We start from the raw sequence: 17758 nt of genomic DNA on the forward strand, positions 1-17758 counted from the left end.
TGATTTATAGATATACAGTATACATACTTTAATATTAGCAAGAACGTGTTGTCCAGAATTGTTGGTCACGCACGCCGTATCACTGATCCTAATTTTCGTCATTTTTCACAGCACATATATGGTGGTATTGCAGTACATCATTAGGTAGGCCTATTTTGATTCATGTTGCAATAGACACATGAATCATCATCGTCATAGGATCTGGTTTAGCTAGGACAGTCCAGGTACCGGCTATGGGAGCTGTTCCACAGTAGTTACAGCTTCGTTCTGGGTATGATTTTAGAGAGAATTGTGGGTAAAATATTTTCCTTTGTCTTTCGTGTTCATATATTCGAGCATTGCTCTCTTGTAATTGACAGAAATGAGAGGCAATATTTTTAAAACTTTTTCGACCGGCCATCAAAACCCTAATTTATCTACCAAGATGTCAACCAATACTAATGTTAATTTGTGTTAAATATTGTATACTCTACATTATTATAAGGGTAATGGTGAAAACTTTTTTTTGTGCTGAAAAGTTCATGCGACAAATCGCATGTTACACCATTTTCTCTTGTCTCGTCTTTTTCTGGCGTCATGTGATTCCTAATACCCAATGAAAAAGCCTCTTCAGTTTGCTGTCTCCTCCGCCCTCTTTGTCTCTTTATTATATCCGAATTTTTTTTTCTTGCCACGTCGAAATCTGTCTCCGCACAGACGGTCTTTTCAAATTTGACGCCGTCGGGTGAGCACTGACTTTATTTTTGAGAATTTTTAAGTTTATGTAAGTTGCTTATGTGTCCTTGTAATCTGACACTTGTATTACCTTACAGTCATTTTCTAAGATTTTACACTAAACTTAGGCCTACAATTACTTAATCAAATGTCTACAAAGTGGAATTGAGATTAGAAGTTTTGTATTGGTGAGACGACGGCGTAAACAAATGAAGGCGTTAGAGAACAAGGAAATATTCACGTTAGAACAGGTAAAAAATTTATTCAAATTTACTCTTTGAATGGTTCCCATTATATGAATTACCCTATTTCTGTCTTTATCTTTTGATAGCGTTTATTCAGCCTGCATTTTGCATCTTAGCTAAATATAGTTAAGATCGTGTTTATGCAAACTGACTGCTGCGGATGTAAACATGCTGTGAATGTTGACATCGTGAACTGCTGGGGCGGAACAGAGAATATGTGCAAAGGTTTTGGACCATTTCATAAGAAATACATCGTTGCTAAACTAATACTCGACAAATATATGGTCGTGCAGATGTGTTCCAGATATAGTACAGGTGATATTATTTGCTGAATTTTCTGTCATTCCTATGGTCACGTTTAAAAACAATTTTGTTTCTTTATTGTAATATTTTCTTTTCGCATCAAAATTTGTGGGCCCAGGTGATCAGTTTGACGACATCAAGCGAGTATTTCTTATATATATGTTGTTCTTTTTAATTTGTTTCTTCGTGTGTTATGTTCATCTCATTATATTTTCATCGTTTTTTTTTTCTTCATTAATAATTGCGTTTATAAGTCCTTCAACAGCTATACTAATGCGATTGAGGCCTACAATTGTTGATTCAAATGTCTACGAAATGGAAATGTTGAAGTGAAGCGAAAACGAAAGATACACCGACTTGACTACTAACTATAGGTAAATTAATAATCTAGTTAGTCCATAGCATAGTATTAAACTATTTATGCGGTGGTTGATGTCTAAATCTCGAATCGAAGACTCACGAAAGTATGGCAAAACGAAGGCAGTCGAGGTTTACCAAGGTAACTATTAATCTATAATATACAACGGTTTCTTATATTCTCCTTAGCATAACTCTAATTCCATACTACTGGGGTCATGTGCTAAGGAACGCACATAATACGAGCATCTAACGCAATTACCAAATGATCTGGCTTACTTTACAGGTTTCTCGTTTACTTTCAGGCGATTTATGGGTTCTTTAACAGTTATGTTTACTAATGCAGCTAGTCTAATATTAGGCCTACAATAATTGATTTGGGGGGTGGAATAGGACCACAAATTTTGGAGATGTTGTCATCGGGATCTGCTGGAGGATATGCGGAAAACATTCAGAATGGTTACAGGAAAATTCGCCGCCGGAAATTTTGCCGTAAAACAAGTATTTATGACAAAAACAGGTTTTCCAAGTACATTTTTATTTAAAAAATTTATTTTATTGAAGAGCATACCGTAACCCTATTATCACAAATACTTGTTTTACAGCAAAATGCTCTTGCGACGAAATTTCCGGACACGATTCAGAACAATGTAACTGAAAGTGAGTTTTTATCAACACAATCGTTGTCTTTCCTGTAAGACTTGTTTGCTGTTGTTCACAATATGATAACGATCTTATTGTTTGTATTTTCGATGCGTCTCAAGATAAAAGGAAAGGTATGTAAGTATCTTACTATATTTTTAATTTTCAATTATATATGGTAGGTGCCTGTTTCTATGTGTCTTAGAACATAAATTTGAGTGTTTTTTTAATAATATCTAACCGAAATAATCGGAATCCGATGTTTATGTTTGTGTTACAGAAATTGTCGGAGTGTGAAATTTGAATGTATTCGCTGAAAGCTGAAAACTGTTTGTTAAATTAATGTAGGACTCGTTTCAGATGAAACTAAAGTAAGTTATTTAAAAAATTTTGAAGAAAATTGAAATTCCCACTATTTAACGTATTTTTTTTACAATACGATGTTTTTGTTTTGCTCCAGAAATTTTCAATTATTGCTTGAAAGTATTCAATGCGATCGACAAACATGTGAAACAAAGTACGGCTTTACTGTATGTCTCATAAAAAGTTCAAAAATGGGCGAATGGACGAATTTAACGAAAAAAGTGGGAACTACGGCTCTAAAATCACTCTTGCTGGCAGTCTTCTTGTTTTGTAAATTGAATTCAATTCTCACTAAAATTAAAAGCTAGCATTCATTCCGACCCGAAAAATCTTATCTGCACCAGCATAGGCGTCTTTGTGGTTTGCCTGTCTATATTGGGTATGGGAATGGTAACCGGTATTATTAGTTTTGAATGCATGTTTGATATGGCGGGGGTAGCTCTAACCGACCAGTTGTTACGTGAACCACTTAGAGTCGGCAATCCTCTTGCCCGTAATTGCCCACACTTCCATGAGTCACGCCTCTAGGCCGAGTTATTCTTCTAAGACGTGAAATGCATGGCTTTTTGCGATTTTAAGTCTCGGCAATCGTTATCCAAGCAAATATTATTCTCTAAACGAAACTCTATATAAACATCCTTGAGCTACTATTCCCATACGTTCTTACCAACTTGTATTTTATCACGCAGGTTCTGTCCGGAAAACGGGATTAGCGTAATCGTACTGAGGCGACAACGGATCTCCCAAATTCATCGTCTGGTGGTTGAAGAGTTTTTATAATTGCGCGCAAGAACACAATGGTTCCAAATAGAATAGTGAAGTATAAATATGGCTTCCGTTTCATTCAATTAGCATTCTACAATTCATACAATTGCCATTCTTGGCCAAGTCCTTATCCCAGTTCATGCAAGTTGATCATTTCATTTAGAGACGTTTTTTATTAATAGACTGGATCCAATGATATTTGTAAGCTAGTATTTCAGCTGCAAAATCCTTCTTTTCCCTATTCGCTGCTGATTTTAATCCGCACATATATTTCACACCCACGAAAATAACTAATTTAATGTTGTCACACACGCTTGACGAAGCAACGACCCTATGTTCAACTCGTATAGACTCTGTGGTGGTTAATTGACAGATTGCATACCATCCTACTCCATTCAATTTTAGATACATCGTTCTGTCCCAAGTTGAAATCTATTTTTATATTTCAGTTGCGTTGTGGATTGGAAGGTCGGAGAAAAGAGACGTGAGGGAAGCACGTTGACAAAGAAGTAAATGGTCGTTCCATCATAGTTTTTTGAAATTATGTGAATTATTTAAATCGTGTGTATTTCAATTTTTTCATATCAAATCTTGTCGACGGCCCCAGTGGCGTATCTACGTGAAATGGCGCCATGAAGTTTAAAAATGCGCCCCTTGGATCATTGACTAGCAATTTCAACTATTTGTCGAAGAGATTTGCTCCCATACCCTCTATACGCACTTCGCCCCAGGTTTTCTGAACAAATCAACGATCTACTCTGTGGACAATGTCTGGTAATCAGGAAATGCGAGCTCTGCATTCTAATCAGTGGCTCTGAACTAGATGGGTTTCTGAATGTTTGGGGATATATAATTGATTATTTTTTTGAAGTTGTTTTTTTACTCTTGCATTCGAGAGAATGTCTATAAAAGGCTCGTTTAGAAAGCCTGGTAGAGGTCTAAATGATTCTTGCAGTATATTTTTATATTCATGCTTACTCGTAAAATAAAATTATTGAAGCAATATTCTTTCCTGGAAGCTTTGGCCTATATGGGATGTCAGAAATTGGGTATTGTTGAAGGTGCGTAATAAAAAGGTGCAAGGTTAAGGTAATTTTTCTATGGCGAGCTGCGTTTTTCCGCGTTTGTAACAATATGACGTCACTGGTTATGAATGACGTCACACCGGCGAGCCGCGAATTTCTGGGGCAGGCCGGATTCGGGCCAAAACGACGTCATTTTTTTTTATATCTCTGGCCGACCATCGGCCATAGATAATTCGAGCGTAAATGATTAAATTTATCTACGATCATGCTTGATCATACATGATATGTGTATGAATTTCAAAAATCTGCCATTTCTAAGGTCTGAACCCTTCGAATTTCATCATTTTCGCCTATTTTGGGGTTTTAGTTGGTCTTACAGGCTAGAGTTCTCTTTGGTATGTAGATCTTTGCGTCACCCTTCCAATGACGACACACATTTAGTGAGGAGATGTTAGATATACGGGGTTCAAACTCTGGCTACCAGGAACAAATTGATGGTTTTCCAGCTGCTTTACCAACTAGGCCAATTCAAAACTTGCAGACAGAAGTCTAAGTTCTAATATTTATTTCTCATCTCAAACAAATGAATAAAATAGCAGAGTCATTTGAGATGATTCATGAATATTAGATCTTATAACTTTGCTCTCACGTTCCTCCTTGGCCTAATTAGTAAATATACCTCTATTCTGTTGGGGTGACCAAAGTTTGAATCCTGTGAACCTAATATCCCGTATTAAATTTGTGTCGTCAATAAATGGATTGCGCAAAAATATAAAGTGCGAAAAAGCCCCACGGGTCCGAAATGGCGAAAATGGAAGAAAAACGAAGGGTCAGACGTTGGAAAAAGTGGAATTTGCACATTTTTGTTCGCACCATGTATCTTCAAGCACGATCGTAGATAAATTTCAGTAATTACACCCGATCAATCTATGGCCATGGTCGGCAAGAGATAAAAACAATTGCCGTGTTCCAGCCCGGATCCGGCCTGCCCCAAAAAGTCGCGGCTCCTGTGACGTCACAACCCGGTTACGCCGCACGCACCTCGCTTTACACAAAGATGGTCGCTATCCTATCCCAAACAATAACTACTCAAAACCTGACAAACCAATCCCGGACTCTGAGCCAGCATGTAATTTCTCAACTGTTCCATTTATGAAATAGGCTTACACGAACACAAATAATGGAAATTATGTTAAAATAGCACACAAATGCAAGATTCCGGGCACAAAACAAAAAATAGTCGCACATTTGTCGAAAAAGTGAAATTTCGACAATAAAAATAATCATTTTTGAGAACAGCTTCATTTCAATTTTCCCAAAGACACTAATAGTGACCACAATTTCCTAAAATAATATGTAAACGTACTTGGCACAAAAATATAAATCTTATTCAAAATAGCAATATAAAATAACTGGCCGTTGAGATATTGTATAAGTGTTTTAACCTTTTTATTTTAAAGGTTAACATAAATCAATATGCAGTAAACCATACACGGAGCTTGATATTTTATTGAATTGAACACATTTTAAACAGCATCTAGCCCCGCGTAAACATCCACTCCAATCCCACAGCAATTTTAAAAACAGAACAGACGAGAATGCTACGAAATAAAACAGGTAGATTCAAAATACTATCAAATTAAAATTTAAACAATACTCATAAAATGGATTCTCAAGAAGAAAGTCTTATTGGGCCTTAGCTTATAATAGCATGTTTCTTTAGGCGCTCCATAAATGTTCACAGTTTAGAGCCTTACCACGATATAATACGCGTGGCAATATTTTATTACAAGTGATTGTTTGAAGCATTGGTTTAGGCTTGGTTAGACGATTGTGTTCAGTTTGTGCCTCGTGGTTTTGCAGTATGACTTGACTGTGTTTAGCCTTATCAGTGTGTTGAGCTCAGTTGAATTATAAATGCTGCGGCGAAGGTTTAGATTATGAAGGTCACTTCGATGCTTGCAAGACGATCGATCTACAAAAGAATAATAATGTTATATAAACTTCAAGTCAAATATTAATATACGGAGTAAGTCACAAGTGTCTAGTCTAGTTACTAGAGTATGTAAAAATAATTTGGACAGATACCCACAAGCAATTTGCATAGACTGTGTTGCGAACTATGGCCTTGGCCTAACCCTAACCTGGTTCACATACTACGTTCCGGGTGTCCGCCATCTTGGTTATGCATTGGGAGTACGTGGCGCAATTAGAATAGGATTCACATATTTATCCAGGGGGAGAGGGAACCTGATAAGACGGCTCAATCATATGGCAAGCCAGGGCTCTGGTCCGGTTACCATTTCATGTCGTGTATGGGATTAGTTAGCCAGATCAGCAGATACGGTTTTATGCAGGGTACGGATACCGTACTGTAGTATAAAGTCAAAAGCTGGGCAGCACTGCATCACGGACGTTAAGTATTTTAATCGATATATAATATTAACAGGACTTGAGAATCTACAAATTAAAACAATTAACGATTAAGTTAATGTGCCTTGATTATGCAGTATTAAAAGCGTTAGAAATGCTTACCAATATTGTTTTTATGGAGTAGTGTGCCTTTTTATCAATAATTCAAATTCTGATAACCGATCGAAATAACTCATCCAATAATGTTGATGGTAATTTTTCCATAGTGGCATTCTGAAGAAAAATATTCAGAAACATTATTTCAATTCTAAGTATGCGGTTAAAATATATAATCCCCTTCCACATCTCGAATTTACCTACAGAGATTACAACATGTCAAAATTAGCTTGATCATCGAATTACCTTTTCAAATACTCCTGCATTCTACACTCGGATGATTACCAGTTCAGTGCGAATTTCAAATAAAAAATGTTCATATTAGACGACCAACAGTGCTAATTGTGATCCATCAACAATTTCATCGCCTATAATTTGTAGGGGTTAAGTGTCAACTCGAAAAAAGAAGGCCAGCAGTAATGCTCGTGTTCATAGCCTGCAAAACAAAAAATGGTAAGAGCCTGCAAAGCCAAAAATGGTTAGAGCCTGCAAAGCCAAAAATAGCCTGCAAAACAAAAAATGGTAAGAGCCTGCAAAGCCAAAAATGGTTAGAGCCTGCAAAGCCAAAAATGGTTAGAGCCTGCAAAGCCAAAAACTGTTCGAGCTTGCAAAGCCAAAAATAGTCCGAGCCTGCAAAGCTAAAAACTGTTAGAGCCTGCAAAAGAAAAAATGGTTAGAGCCTGCAAGACCAAAAATGATTAGAGCCTGCAAAACAAAAAATGATTAGAGCCTGCAAAACAAAAAATGATTAGAGCCTGTATACAAAAAAGGTCAAGATCCTGCAAAACAAAAAATGGTCAACAAGAGCCTGCAAAAACAAAAATGGTTAGAGCCTGCAAAACCAAAAATGGTTAGAGCCTGCAAAACCAAAAATGGTTAGAGCCTGCAAAACCAAAAATGGTTAGAGCCTGCAAAACAATAAATGATTAGAGCCTGCAAAACAAAAAATGGTTGGAGCCTGCAAAACCAAAAATGGTTAGAGCCTGCAAAACCAAAAATGGTTAGAGCCTGCAAAACAAAAAATGATTAGAGCCTGCAAAACAAAAAATGGTTGGAGCCTGCAAAACCAAAATTGATTAGAGTCTGCAAAGCCAAAAATGATTAGAGCCTGCAAAGCCAAAAATGATTAGAGCCTGCAAAGCCAAAAATGGTTAGAGTCTGCAAAGCCAAAAATGATTAGAGCCTGTAAAACAAAAAATGGTCAAAAGCCTGCAGAGTCAAAAATGGCTAGCCTGCGGAACCAAAAATGGTTAGAGCCTGCGAAACCAGAAATTGTCAGAGCCTGCAAAACCAAAAATGGTTACAGCCTGCAAAACAAAAATGGTTAGGGCCTGAAAAAATACGGTTAGATGCAGCCTTCAAAACAAAAAGAACATCAATGAACAAGAAAATAGTTGAAATTCGGTAATAAACACGTACATAATGGCATAATATAGGCGTTAATTAAATGAGTCAACTTATCACAGGTTAACACATCACATCTGATCAACCAACAAAAAAATATCAACGTAAACGTAGAATCTGTAAAAATAATCTTTCGTCGAGAGTCTAATATAGAAAAGCACCTAAATATATAAATTTGGTTTTAACGTAGGAATGAATGCGTACACCATTGCGTTTATCCATCCTCCACGATAATATACGAGTTCTCCATCGTCACTAACACATCATACAACTTGTACTATACTTTCCGTTCAACATAGTTTTTCCGCCAGTGCTTGTTCAACTTTTATGGCAGCTTTCGTCGAGCAACGTCGAGCTCACTAGAGCAATGAAACATCCCTTGAAACATAAAAAATATAGTAAAATTTACTAAAAAAAGATAAACGTAAACAATGGAAAGGCTCAAATCTCGGATAATCGATCATAAAATTCTTCTTCCCTCTATTTGAAGGATCTGAGTATGCAAACGTGTATATCAAAGTAACGTGCCAAAAAAACGAACAATAATTCATCATGCAACAAGAAAATAGTTTGGAGTTATTTAACTACCATGCAATATTCTAGCATGCAAAGATGAGAGTAGAGCAAAATCTCATAAATGAAAACTATCAGTAAACATATGCTGACACCGCCAGACTTTCTTCAAATGTCAATTATTCGCAGCTTCTTCACATGGAATCTGTCTATATAGATAGCAATCAAGAATCGAATAATATCAAATATCATTTTACAGAGTTTATTCCTAATGTGGAAATTGAAATAACTTATCAACACATTTTACCACAAATAATCCTTAGTGCCACGAACGTGATATTTGTGACATTTTAGGAACAATTTTGTGATAAAATTCACAATTTAAATTGTAAAATTTATAATTAAAATTGTAAATTCCATAATTACTCAACTATTCCCAAGCAACTAAATCTAAATCTGATTAGATCCAATATTTGCATTTTTGCTTAACATTAGTGAAATATTATCAGTTAGAAGCATATTGAAAGATTATATTACCTTTTAAAATTCATAAGATCAACATTATGTCAAACGGTATAACCAGGGGGAGTAATGTTATTGTAAATTTTAAAACTTGCTAATACCTCCATTTTTGGGTATTTTCTCCATGTTTCCATATTCTCTGCTACTCTCAGGCCTGCAGTAGAGCCCGTATTCATCAGCAATTGAAGTACTTTGTATTCAGTACAACTCTTCGTTTGAGTTATTCGCGTATCAAACGTATCTGCAATAAAACATCCCATTAATTAACATATAATCCATAAAGCGTTGCTTATTGATAAGGTAGCTAGCGAATGAATTGAGAATGCTAAAATAGGATTCGCGCTGTTTTAAAAAGTTATATAAAAACTTCCACTAACTCAACAAATCTATGTATAGGTTGAAATTGATTTTATAAAAATAAGAAAAATTCATTGCCATCTTTGTTCGCGGGAAACCACGAACTAATTTTTTTTTTAGAATAATATATCGTATCTCAACTTTTACTAGTAATAGAATGCCAGTCGTCTTGGCGATGAACAAGTTGAGGTCTCCAGCGACTGTTCTGGATGATAGTTGTCGTTGCTGAGCATGTAGAGACAAAAACGCCTTCACCAACCAGCCCAGTCGCTTCCAACTTTATTATCAAAATTTCTGGCCGTTTCTTTTGTGGACTATTAAGAGTTGTATATTATTATACTGAATATGAATAGTAATTTTTCGGAAAATTCAAGAGTTCAATCTTGATACGTATTGAAACATCCAAACAAAAGGACACGAGAAGTCGATCTGTGCATCATAGAGAGTGTTTGTGTTCCAAGTAACTTCTTCCGATCAAATTGCATTGCTTGATATTGCATTGTCACTTCTTATTTGTAGACGCAAAAAGAACCCTCGAATCGTTCGGCATGCGCTTAGAGTCTTTGATTGCTTTTCTTCCACGGTTCACAAAACTTTATAAATTCTGGAGTTGAGGTTGAATAGTCTAGGAACCACTTTGTCAAAGTTCCAAACACGACCCCAGATGTCAATTAGACCCATGTGAAGTATGTTGAGTGGACGAAGATATTCTGTTATACCTCTTAATCGAACGAAAATTTTCACTCGGTATCAATTATCACAGTTTTAAGTGATTAAGTTCTTTGTGAACCCCCATCCAACGTCTGTAGCGGTCAATCATTCAGTAACTAAGTATCTCATTTCAGTTACCAAACTTATATTTTGGGGACCTATTGGACCCTTATCTGTCTTAGTTCTCTTTGTCTACAGATTTTGTTTACAAGAAACTGATGAACTGAGATATGCGAGTCTGCCTAAGATGAACTTGTACGTCCTCGACCACAAAGGCGAATTTCTCTGTCTAATTAATTGTAATTATCTGTTGGGTTTGCTACATTTTCAACTGATAAGTCTATCCCTCAGCCTCTGCACTTGGCCCAACGCCAGAATCAAACTCGTTAATATAATATTATTCTTAATGATCTGTACGTATTTGGTTTTACAGCTAGGTGCTATACCTGCATTTCCTGATCAAATAGATATTTAAATTTTCGGACTCCTATGCTCATAATCTATCATAAACCAGCAACAATTGTCCAAACTATTCCGCCATTGTCTCTTTGGTGCAGTTTGCCTTTTATTGTATCTTTATTTCACGAAAATAGCCTTGGTAGGATTCGGATCTTAGGACAGGTTCAAAAGAAGTTTTCGTGTATAAAATGACCATGTTCAGCTTTGCAGTCATGCTCCCAAAAAGTTCCTAATTCTTTGAAATTGTTCTGATTTCGCTCGGGCTCTCCGGCATATATTGCGTGGTATTATTGTACGCCATTCCTGCACTAATAACTAATTTCACTAAATAACAGATGTAACTGTTTCAATTGTCTTGTCTTCTAAATCTAAAACTTACCACAGCTCTCCGAAGTCACATAAACTCAAAAGACAAAGCTTCCACGCCTCCTATCCTATAAATTGAAAAAAAATTCTCAATATACCTTTCTACACTTTGGAATTGTTCATTTCACATCGAGCGCTTAAGTCTCATTTCAAGCTTTATCTGATCTCTAAAACTACATATGGCCTTGTAGCATCGTTAACTTTTATTAGGTGATCTCAACTAATCTCTGAATCTGTGCAAACTTGATCGAGTGGAGAGAATTGCATGGGTAAGTCAAGTAATGTTGGTGGACTCAAATAGACATTTCAAAATATTCGAAGTTTTCTCATGAGCCATTTAGAGCTCAATTATAGTGTCAATCCGAACCAGTCATTCCAATAATTTGGAACAATATTCGGAAGTTTTTTAATCAATTAGTTAGATGGCACAATTCATTTTTAGCACAAAATCGAATCAGTCTTATCTTATTATTTCAAAATTTTGTTAAGCCAATTAATGCTCAACGCCCAATTTCAGTCAGTCAATGTGGTTCACTTATCGGGTGGTCGGTTACAGCTTCCTCTACCATCAAGTCTATGCATCTTAAACAAAATCTATGCTTCTAAACAGATAACTGGATAACTAATTCCATACCCGACATGAAAACGCAACCGGACGAGAGGCGTGGTTCAGAGTATGATTGAGCCGTCTCGTCGACTTCTCTCTCCCCGGAATAATTATTTAAATCAATATCAATAATTCGAACTAGTCCTATAACATCACTAAAACATTCGCGGAACTTTTTAAGGCCAAATATTTGCAATTTTAATTGTTGTGCAATTTAAACAATGGCTACTAGACATTACAGGAATGCTAAATACTGTTAGCTGCGCCAATGTATTTGCAGCTAAATTCAAATGAATTGTTAATTAAAATTCCTGGATGAGCCAAATATTGTCGTGCCGAGTCATTTTCAGTGCCAGTCATTTCACATTATTATAAACCAATAATTTTCCGCTGGTTTGATATTAAACCCCAATTTCGGAAGTTTGTTAGTCGAATGTTAGTTGGCTCAAATTGTTGTTGATGATAAATCCGAACCATAGTCACTTCATATAGAGAAAATATAGGTTTGGTCGAATTTATTTACGATTCAAACCAGCTAAACCAGATTAAAAAAAAACGATTCAAACCAGCTAAACCAGATTAAAAAAAACGATTCAAACCAGCTAAACCAGATTAAAAAAAAAAAATTCAAGTCATTTGATGTCTATTCGGTAATTAATCTGGATCAGACGAATTAAGTTAGGCTTCGGAGAAGTTATTGAAAAAAACTAATGCTCATCTTTTTTAGCCGATATCTGAAAATATGAAAACAGTGTTAGTTGACGAAATGATTATACGAAAGCAAATTTTCAAGAAAATGTTACCACTAAAGTAACACAGAAAAGAGGTAAATAGCTAAACAAAAATAACAAAAATGTAATGAATGAAAAAGTGCCGTACAGTTGTTTGCACGACACTGAATATAGATGCCTTGCATTTAAATGCACGACAATGTGGTTTTGGTCTCGAACACAATAACCATAAAAAAAAACAAAAAATAATGTCTTGCATTTTATTGCACGACAGTAGGGTGCGAATGAATATGAGAAAAACTAAGCCGATAGATGATAATTGTCTTGCATTTTATTGCACGACATTGCTGTGTATGGAAAAACGATGGAAAACTAAGTCGAATATGAAAAATGTTTTGTACTATATTGCACGACATCACGGTGTATGAACATGGTTGTCTCTAAAGACAACTAACCAAAACAAAATTACCTACGCACAAGTGTAAAAATATAGCCTAGAAGTAGATTGGAAGAGAAAGAGTTTTAATCCCCAGACAAGATGTCTGGGAACCGTTACATGATGCATTCTCCTAATGCGTCCCTATCACCGTGGAAAAGTAAATTATCAAACCCAACTTGAAGTCGCAAGAGAGGACAACAGTGCAAGTGATAATTACTCCCCACCCTTATATCTATCTATCCTAACTGGAAACTAACTATCCGGCCGCCCCAACCACCCATCTCAACATCCCAGCGAAAGAGATTTTTGACCCTAGTTTGACGAGAACTATTCAGCGCCGACCTGATCTAACATTGCGATGAACGAAGCGTTCCCTACATATTCTAACCTGCCTAAGGTCAGCTTTTATTAACCAAAACTGTATTCATCATGTGCGCGGGCGATTTCACTCTGCTACGTTGAGTGAATCATAGCTGTATGATGCAAGCACCAGGGGATTTAGGCTGTCTATATTGAAGCGCGGGCGTCAACTCCCCCTGCAATCATAAACACGATCCCAAATATTGCAATTTATGAGTCTGTTTATGAATGCCGTACTATACCCTTCATATATAATCTGAAAGCTGACCGGACTAAAAACCCTAAGTTGCCCGAGACCTAGAGGCAACGTCCAAGATGCATAGCAGAGAACTTTGCCTTGGCGCACATTTGGCCTAAGTAAGTTTAAATTTCGTTTTCACAAGTGTTTAATGATATTTGCATGATACAATTGTGTGCGTCACAATGCTAAAAGGTCACACCAACTACTATTTGCCCTAGTCCAGTGGTTCTTAAACTGGGGGGCGCGCCCCCCTAGGGGGGCGCGAGATGCTCCCAGGGGGGGCGCGAGAGGTCACAAGATGGAATCGGAAATTTACATGTAACGGCTCCTGAAACGGTCTCCGCGTTCGTTAAAAATACCGGCTTTTTCGTGTTATAATAAATTTTTCTGTCTCGTAATAACTACAATAATTCAAGATGTCTCTCTATTTTAAGTCATTTGTGTTCAAGGTAACTCGCGGTTGCGGCGACTTACGACAAAATAAACTCATTACCTATCTAAAATACCACGCCAATCCGCGGACATAATAAAGTGTGATCAACTGCCCGATTATATTTAGTTTTTATATTTATTGCACTCGTTGTCGTCATTAGAAAGATCTGGTATAATATTCCAGAAAGTATATTTAATTTAGTACAATTAAAATACATGTAAAGTATATATATTAGTAGATGAAAAATACATATTCATCGAAACGAAACCCACGCTGTACGGCTTTTGAGTCAGTCCTCGAGATTACGCCAGTCGTTAAAAGAGCCGACTTTTTCAACGGATATGTAATGGTTTTTCTGTTGAATAAAATATTCAATCCATGATTGATATACTTATTTAAAATGGTTGCTTTATTTGTTTTGATTTTTATTCTTGCCAATTTCACCAATATGAGCTGTCCCTGCAACTCTTACTCCGCTCTATCGCAATGCCGACACTCGATTAATTTCAAGATATCACAGTTACAGATATTCCAGAGTCTGCGATCCCAAGGAGTAAAAATTTATATCAAGTCTGTGGTTTTAGAAAACTACTGGTGTGCCGCACGCACAAGGAATTTATGAGATTTTCAATGTCCAAGAAAGTGTTTTTAATCTGTCGCGGTCCACCCCAAAACAAAACTCATGGCGTTTTCCGTTTTATTTTTAGTAAATTTTAAGTTACGGGTTCACTTTTTTATTCTATCGTTAGCATCTCGTCGCTGATGATTATAATAAAAACTAACTCGTTTTCCTCAGAGGTGTTATGGTTCCATTCGAGAACAAAAAAAGTAATTATAATCGTCTTCGCGGCTCAAGAATATGTCGAGGGAAATTTCGGATTTAGGAAGAATAAACACCGAAATCAAGATTTTTAGGGCTTAAATAACACGCCACGCTGACGTAAACAATGGAGATTTGAACAAAATGCAATCGCAAACGCCTTAGCGACAACAATTGATTGAAATTTTACGTGTCTTATGTAAACGTTTAAGCAGAAAAAACATTAAAGCATAGGTTTATTGCTTGTTTAGTTTTACTTAATAATTAGATTGACTTTGCCAAGTATTGAAAACTGAGCGGAAAAACGAGAAAGTATGATGACCAACCACTATTTGGCTTTATACATACGACAGTGAATGGCGAAGATGTACTCCGAAGCGTTTTATGCCTAAACAATCTGAGCAATGACGCTATGAGACCAACACTCAGTTATAGCGCCATCCTAATATATAACAACTTGTCCATCACAAAAGCATTTTTTCAAAGCAAAAAGAGGGGGGGGGGGCGCGAAGTATGTAAAATTTTTCAAAGGGGGGCGCGGCTCAAAAAGTTTAAGAACCACTGCCCTAGTCTAACTAGCTCACCAGCAGCTTATTGCTACTGGGCTTGGTAATATCGAATCTGGGTTCAACGTACAAAAACCCGTTCAATATTAAACCAAGACTTCACCTCTTTGAGCGCGCAAAAGTGGCCAATGGTTTTCAAATAAATCTGAATAATAAAATAAACCAAACAAATGATTCAGAATATTTTTTTCAAACAATTTTTGTCAAGTTTAACATCCATGACCATTTGTTGCACCAAAGAGGAATTGTGGTACTGTTGTGGTACCTTTCGAGGTCTTTCGTCTGCTTCGTCCCACAATTTGCGGGCACCCTGTACTATGGCCTAGCAGGCAATGGGGGAAAAGCCCAAGTCTTATCCAAATATGTGCTCCATGTGACCAATTTAATTTATGAGACTTTGAAGCTTAATCCCCAAAAGTTATGAATAAAACCTATTGGCCTGGCTAACTAAACAATATAATAATTCAGTGCAGTGTTAAGCCTAACCGAAACCCTTCTTTATTTAATTTGGTCGGTCAAATTTTAGGAGCAAATTTTGTCTAATTTCAAAGACATCACCACGCTAATTATAGTTATAGAAAGGTTTCGGCATTATTAAAAAAAAACATGGTTAGTTTGCCCTATTCCACGTAATATTCGTGGCAAATCGTAACAAATCGTCCACAAATAATTACTGTGTGGATCGATACATGAGAATGATGCCAAATATAAAAGTTCAATTAGCAATGAATACTGAATGATGTATGCATCATGCTCATAAAGAGCAAATTACCATTAGAAAAATTCAATTTTCAAATTTGCATTATCCGCCGGACTGAGTTGTTCCTTGCTATAAACATTCCTCATGACAGCCATCTAAACATCTAGACTAAATTCGTTTGTCGAACCCTATCCAGACATTCCTTGCTGACTAGCTAATAAATCGACATACGAAAATGCTTTTAAGTACCACACAAGAGAAATATCCTTCCAGCGAAGCGTAGAGTCCTATCTTCCATCTTCGCGCCCTTTGCGTTTCGCCCGATGGCTCTGATTCTACATCAAGAAGTGTTCGTACAACGAACATAAACGACATACGAAACTATACGTTCAGCTGGCCTGGGGTAAAAATAAAATGAGAACACTTTAATATAATATTCGGCTGCTCTTCATGGTAAACATTCATGATCTTTTGTACAAAGCCCTCGTCAAAAAAACATGCAGACACCGCGCAAAATATAAAAAATAGCCCGTTAGTGTGAGGGATAGGTATGCAGTTTGGGCTGAAAATTCAAATTTTCAAATCATTCCTAACCCAAACCCGAACTGGATAATTACGAGGTTGTTATTTTAGACGTGGCGTCGGTGTTTTCCCCAAATCTCACATTTTTCATTAATAGTGGGGGATTTGCACAGAAGATCCAAAATTCAAGTCAATCTAGCATCTGCTGTATACAATGCTGTGCCCTACCTAGCAAGACTCAGAAATGAATAAACAAGGATTAACTCTATTTATCATCAAGTGTTTTCGAAATCAAATTTATTGTTGTATCTCACCTTAGTTGGTTTGATGTCGTGGCCGGTTATCTTGAATACAGAATATTAAATTTTCTTTAACCTGTTAATGTCGAAAAATTTTGTAATTTTTATTTGAATGCAGTGCATTTGTAAAAAAAACTTTTTATTTGACCCAAAATAACAGCACGAGCAGCAATAATGTAAATCGATATATAGTTTCAAAAATACCTTTTCCAGTCGATGATGTATTTGAGATCTTCGGAACATTCAGTCAGCCCGTGATGACATGCGAGACGCATGACAGAAAGTAAAAATCAGTTCTTGGACTCGCCAGCTAAACTGAATTCTTTTTGTCTCTGTGAAACAATTAATAACTTGGTTATTACTGTAATTATGAAGAAACAATTAACTATTGTTATTATCGTGCAAGAGAAGCCAAATTTCAAACTTCTTCCGGATTTGAATGTAAGATAGGAAGAGAAAATGAACTTTGTAAATTGATTTTGTATTTTGCAATAACTTTGCTAATAATTCCGAATGCATGGACTAAGGTCATCACCGACCAGCAACCGCCCGAACGGCCTTTTACGAAATCGGTGATACCAGCAATGCCGTGGAATTAAATCTTTAGAGTTAAGGCTGAATAATCAGTGTGAACTTGCTTGTATTTCTAACGGATAGTATGATGTACATTTCGCAATTAAAATAAACCAATCGGAGATATAAAGTACCAACCTGCAAATTCTGAATAAGACGGCCTTGAAATTGCCATATAAACAAAACACAATC

General features: G+C 36.4%; 2 long non-coding RNA genes across 2 annotated transcripts; one reads left to right on the forward strand and one right to left on the reverse strand.

The window, feature by feature from the left end:
- Positions 1-2536: 2536 nt before the first annotated feature.
- LOC120333937 (uncharacterized) lies at positions 2537-3934 on the forward strand. The gene is made up of 3 exons (XR_013468882.1): positions 2537-2632; positions 2722-3444; positions 3839-3934. It is a non-coding gene; the product is annotated as an uncharacterized LOC120333937 (long non-coding RNA).
- Positions 3935-5553: 1619 nt separating this feature from the next.
- LOC120333936 (uncharacterized) lies at positions 5554-17328 on the reverse strand. Its single transcript, XR_005568322.2, has 4 exons — positions 17198-17328; positions 17009-17069; positions 16422-16570; positions 5554-6389 (listed from the first exon to the last, which is right to left on the reverse strand). It is a non-coding gene; the product is annotated as an uncharacterized LOC120333936 (long non-coding RNA).
- Positions 17329-17758: the final 430 nt, after the last annotated feature.

The sequence above is a fragment of the Styela clava genome, chromosome 15, assembly GCF_964204865.1.
Source record: "Styela clava chromosome 15, kaStyClav1.hap1.2, whole genome shotgun sequence".
NCBI classification, from domain to species: Eukaryota; Metazoa; Chordata; class Ascidiacea; order Stolidobranchia; family Styelidae; genus Styela; species Styela clava.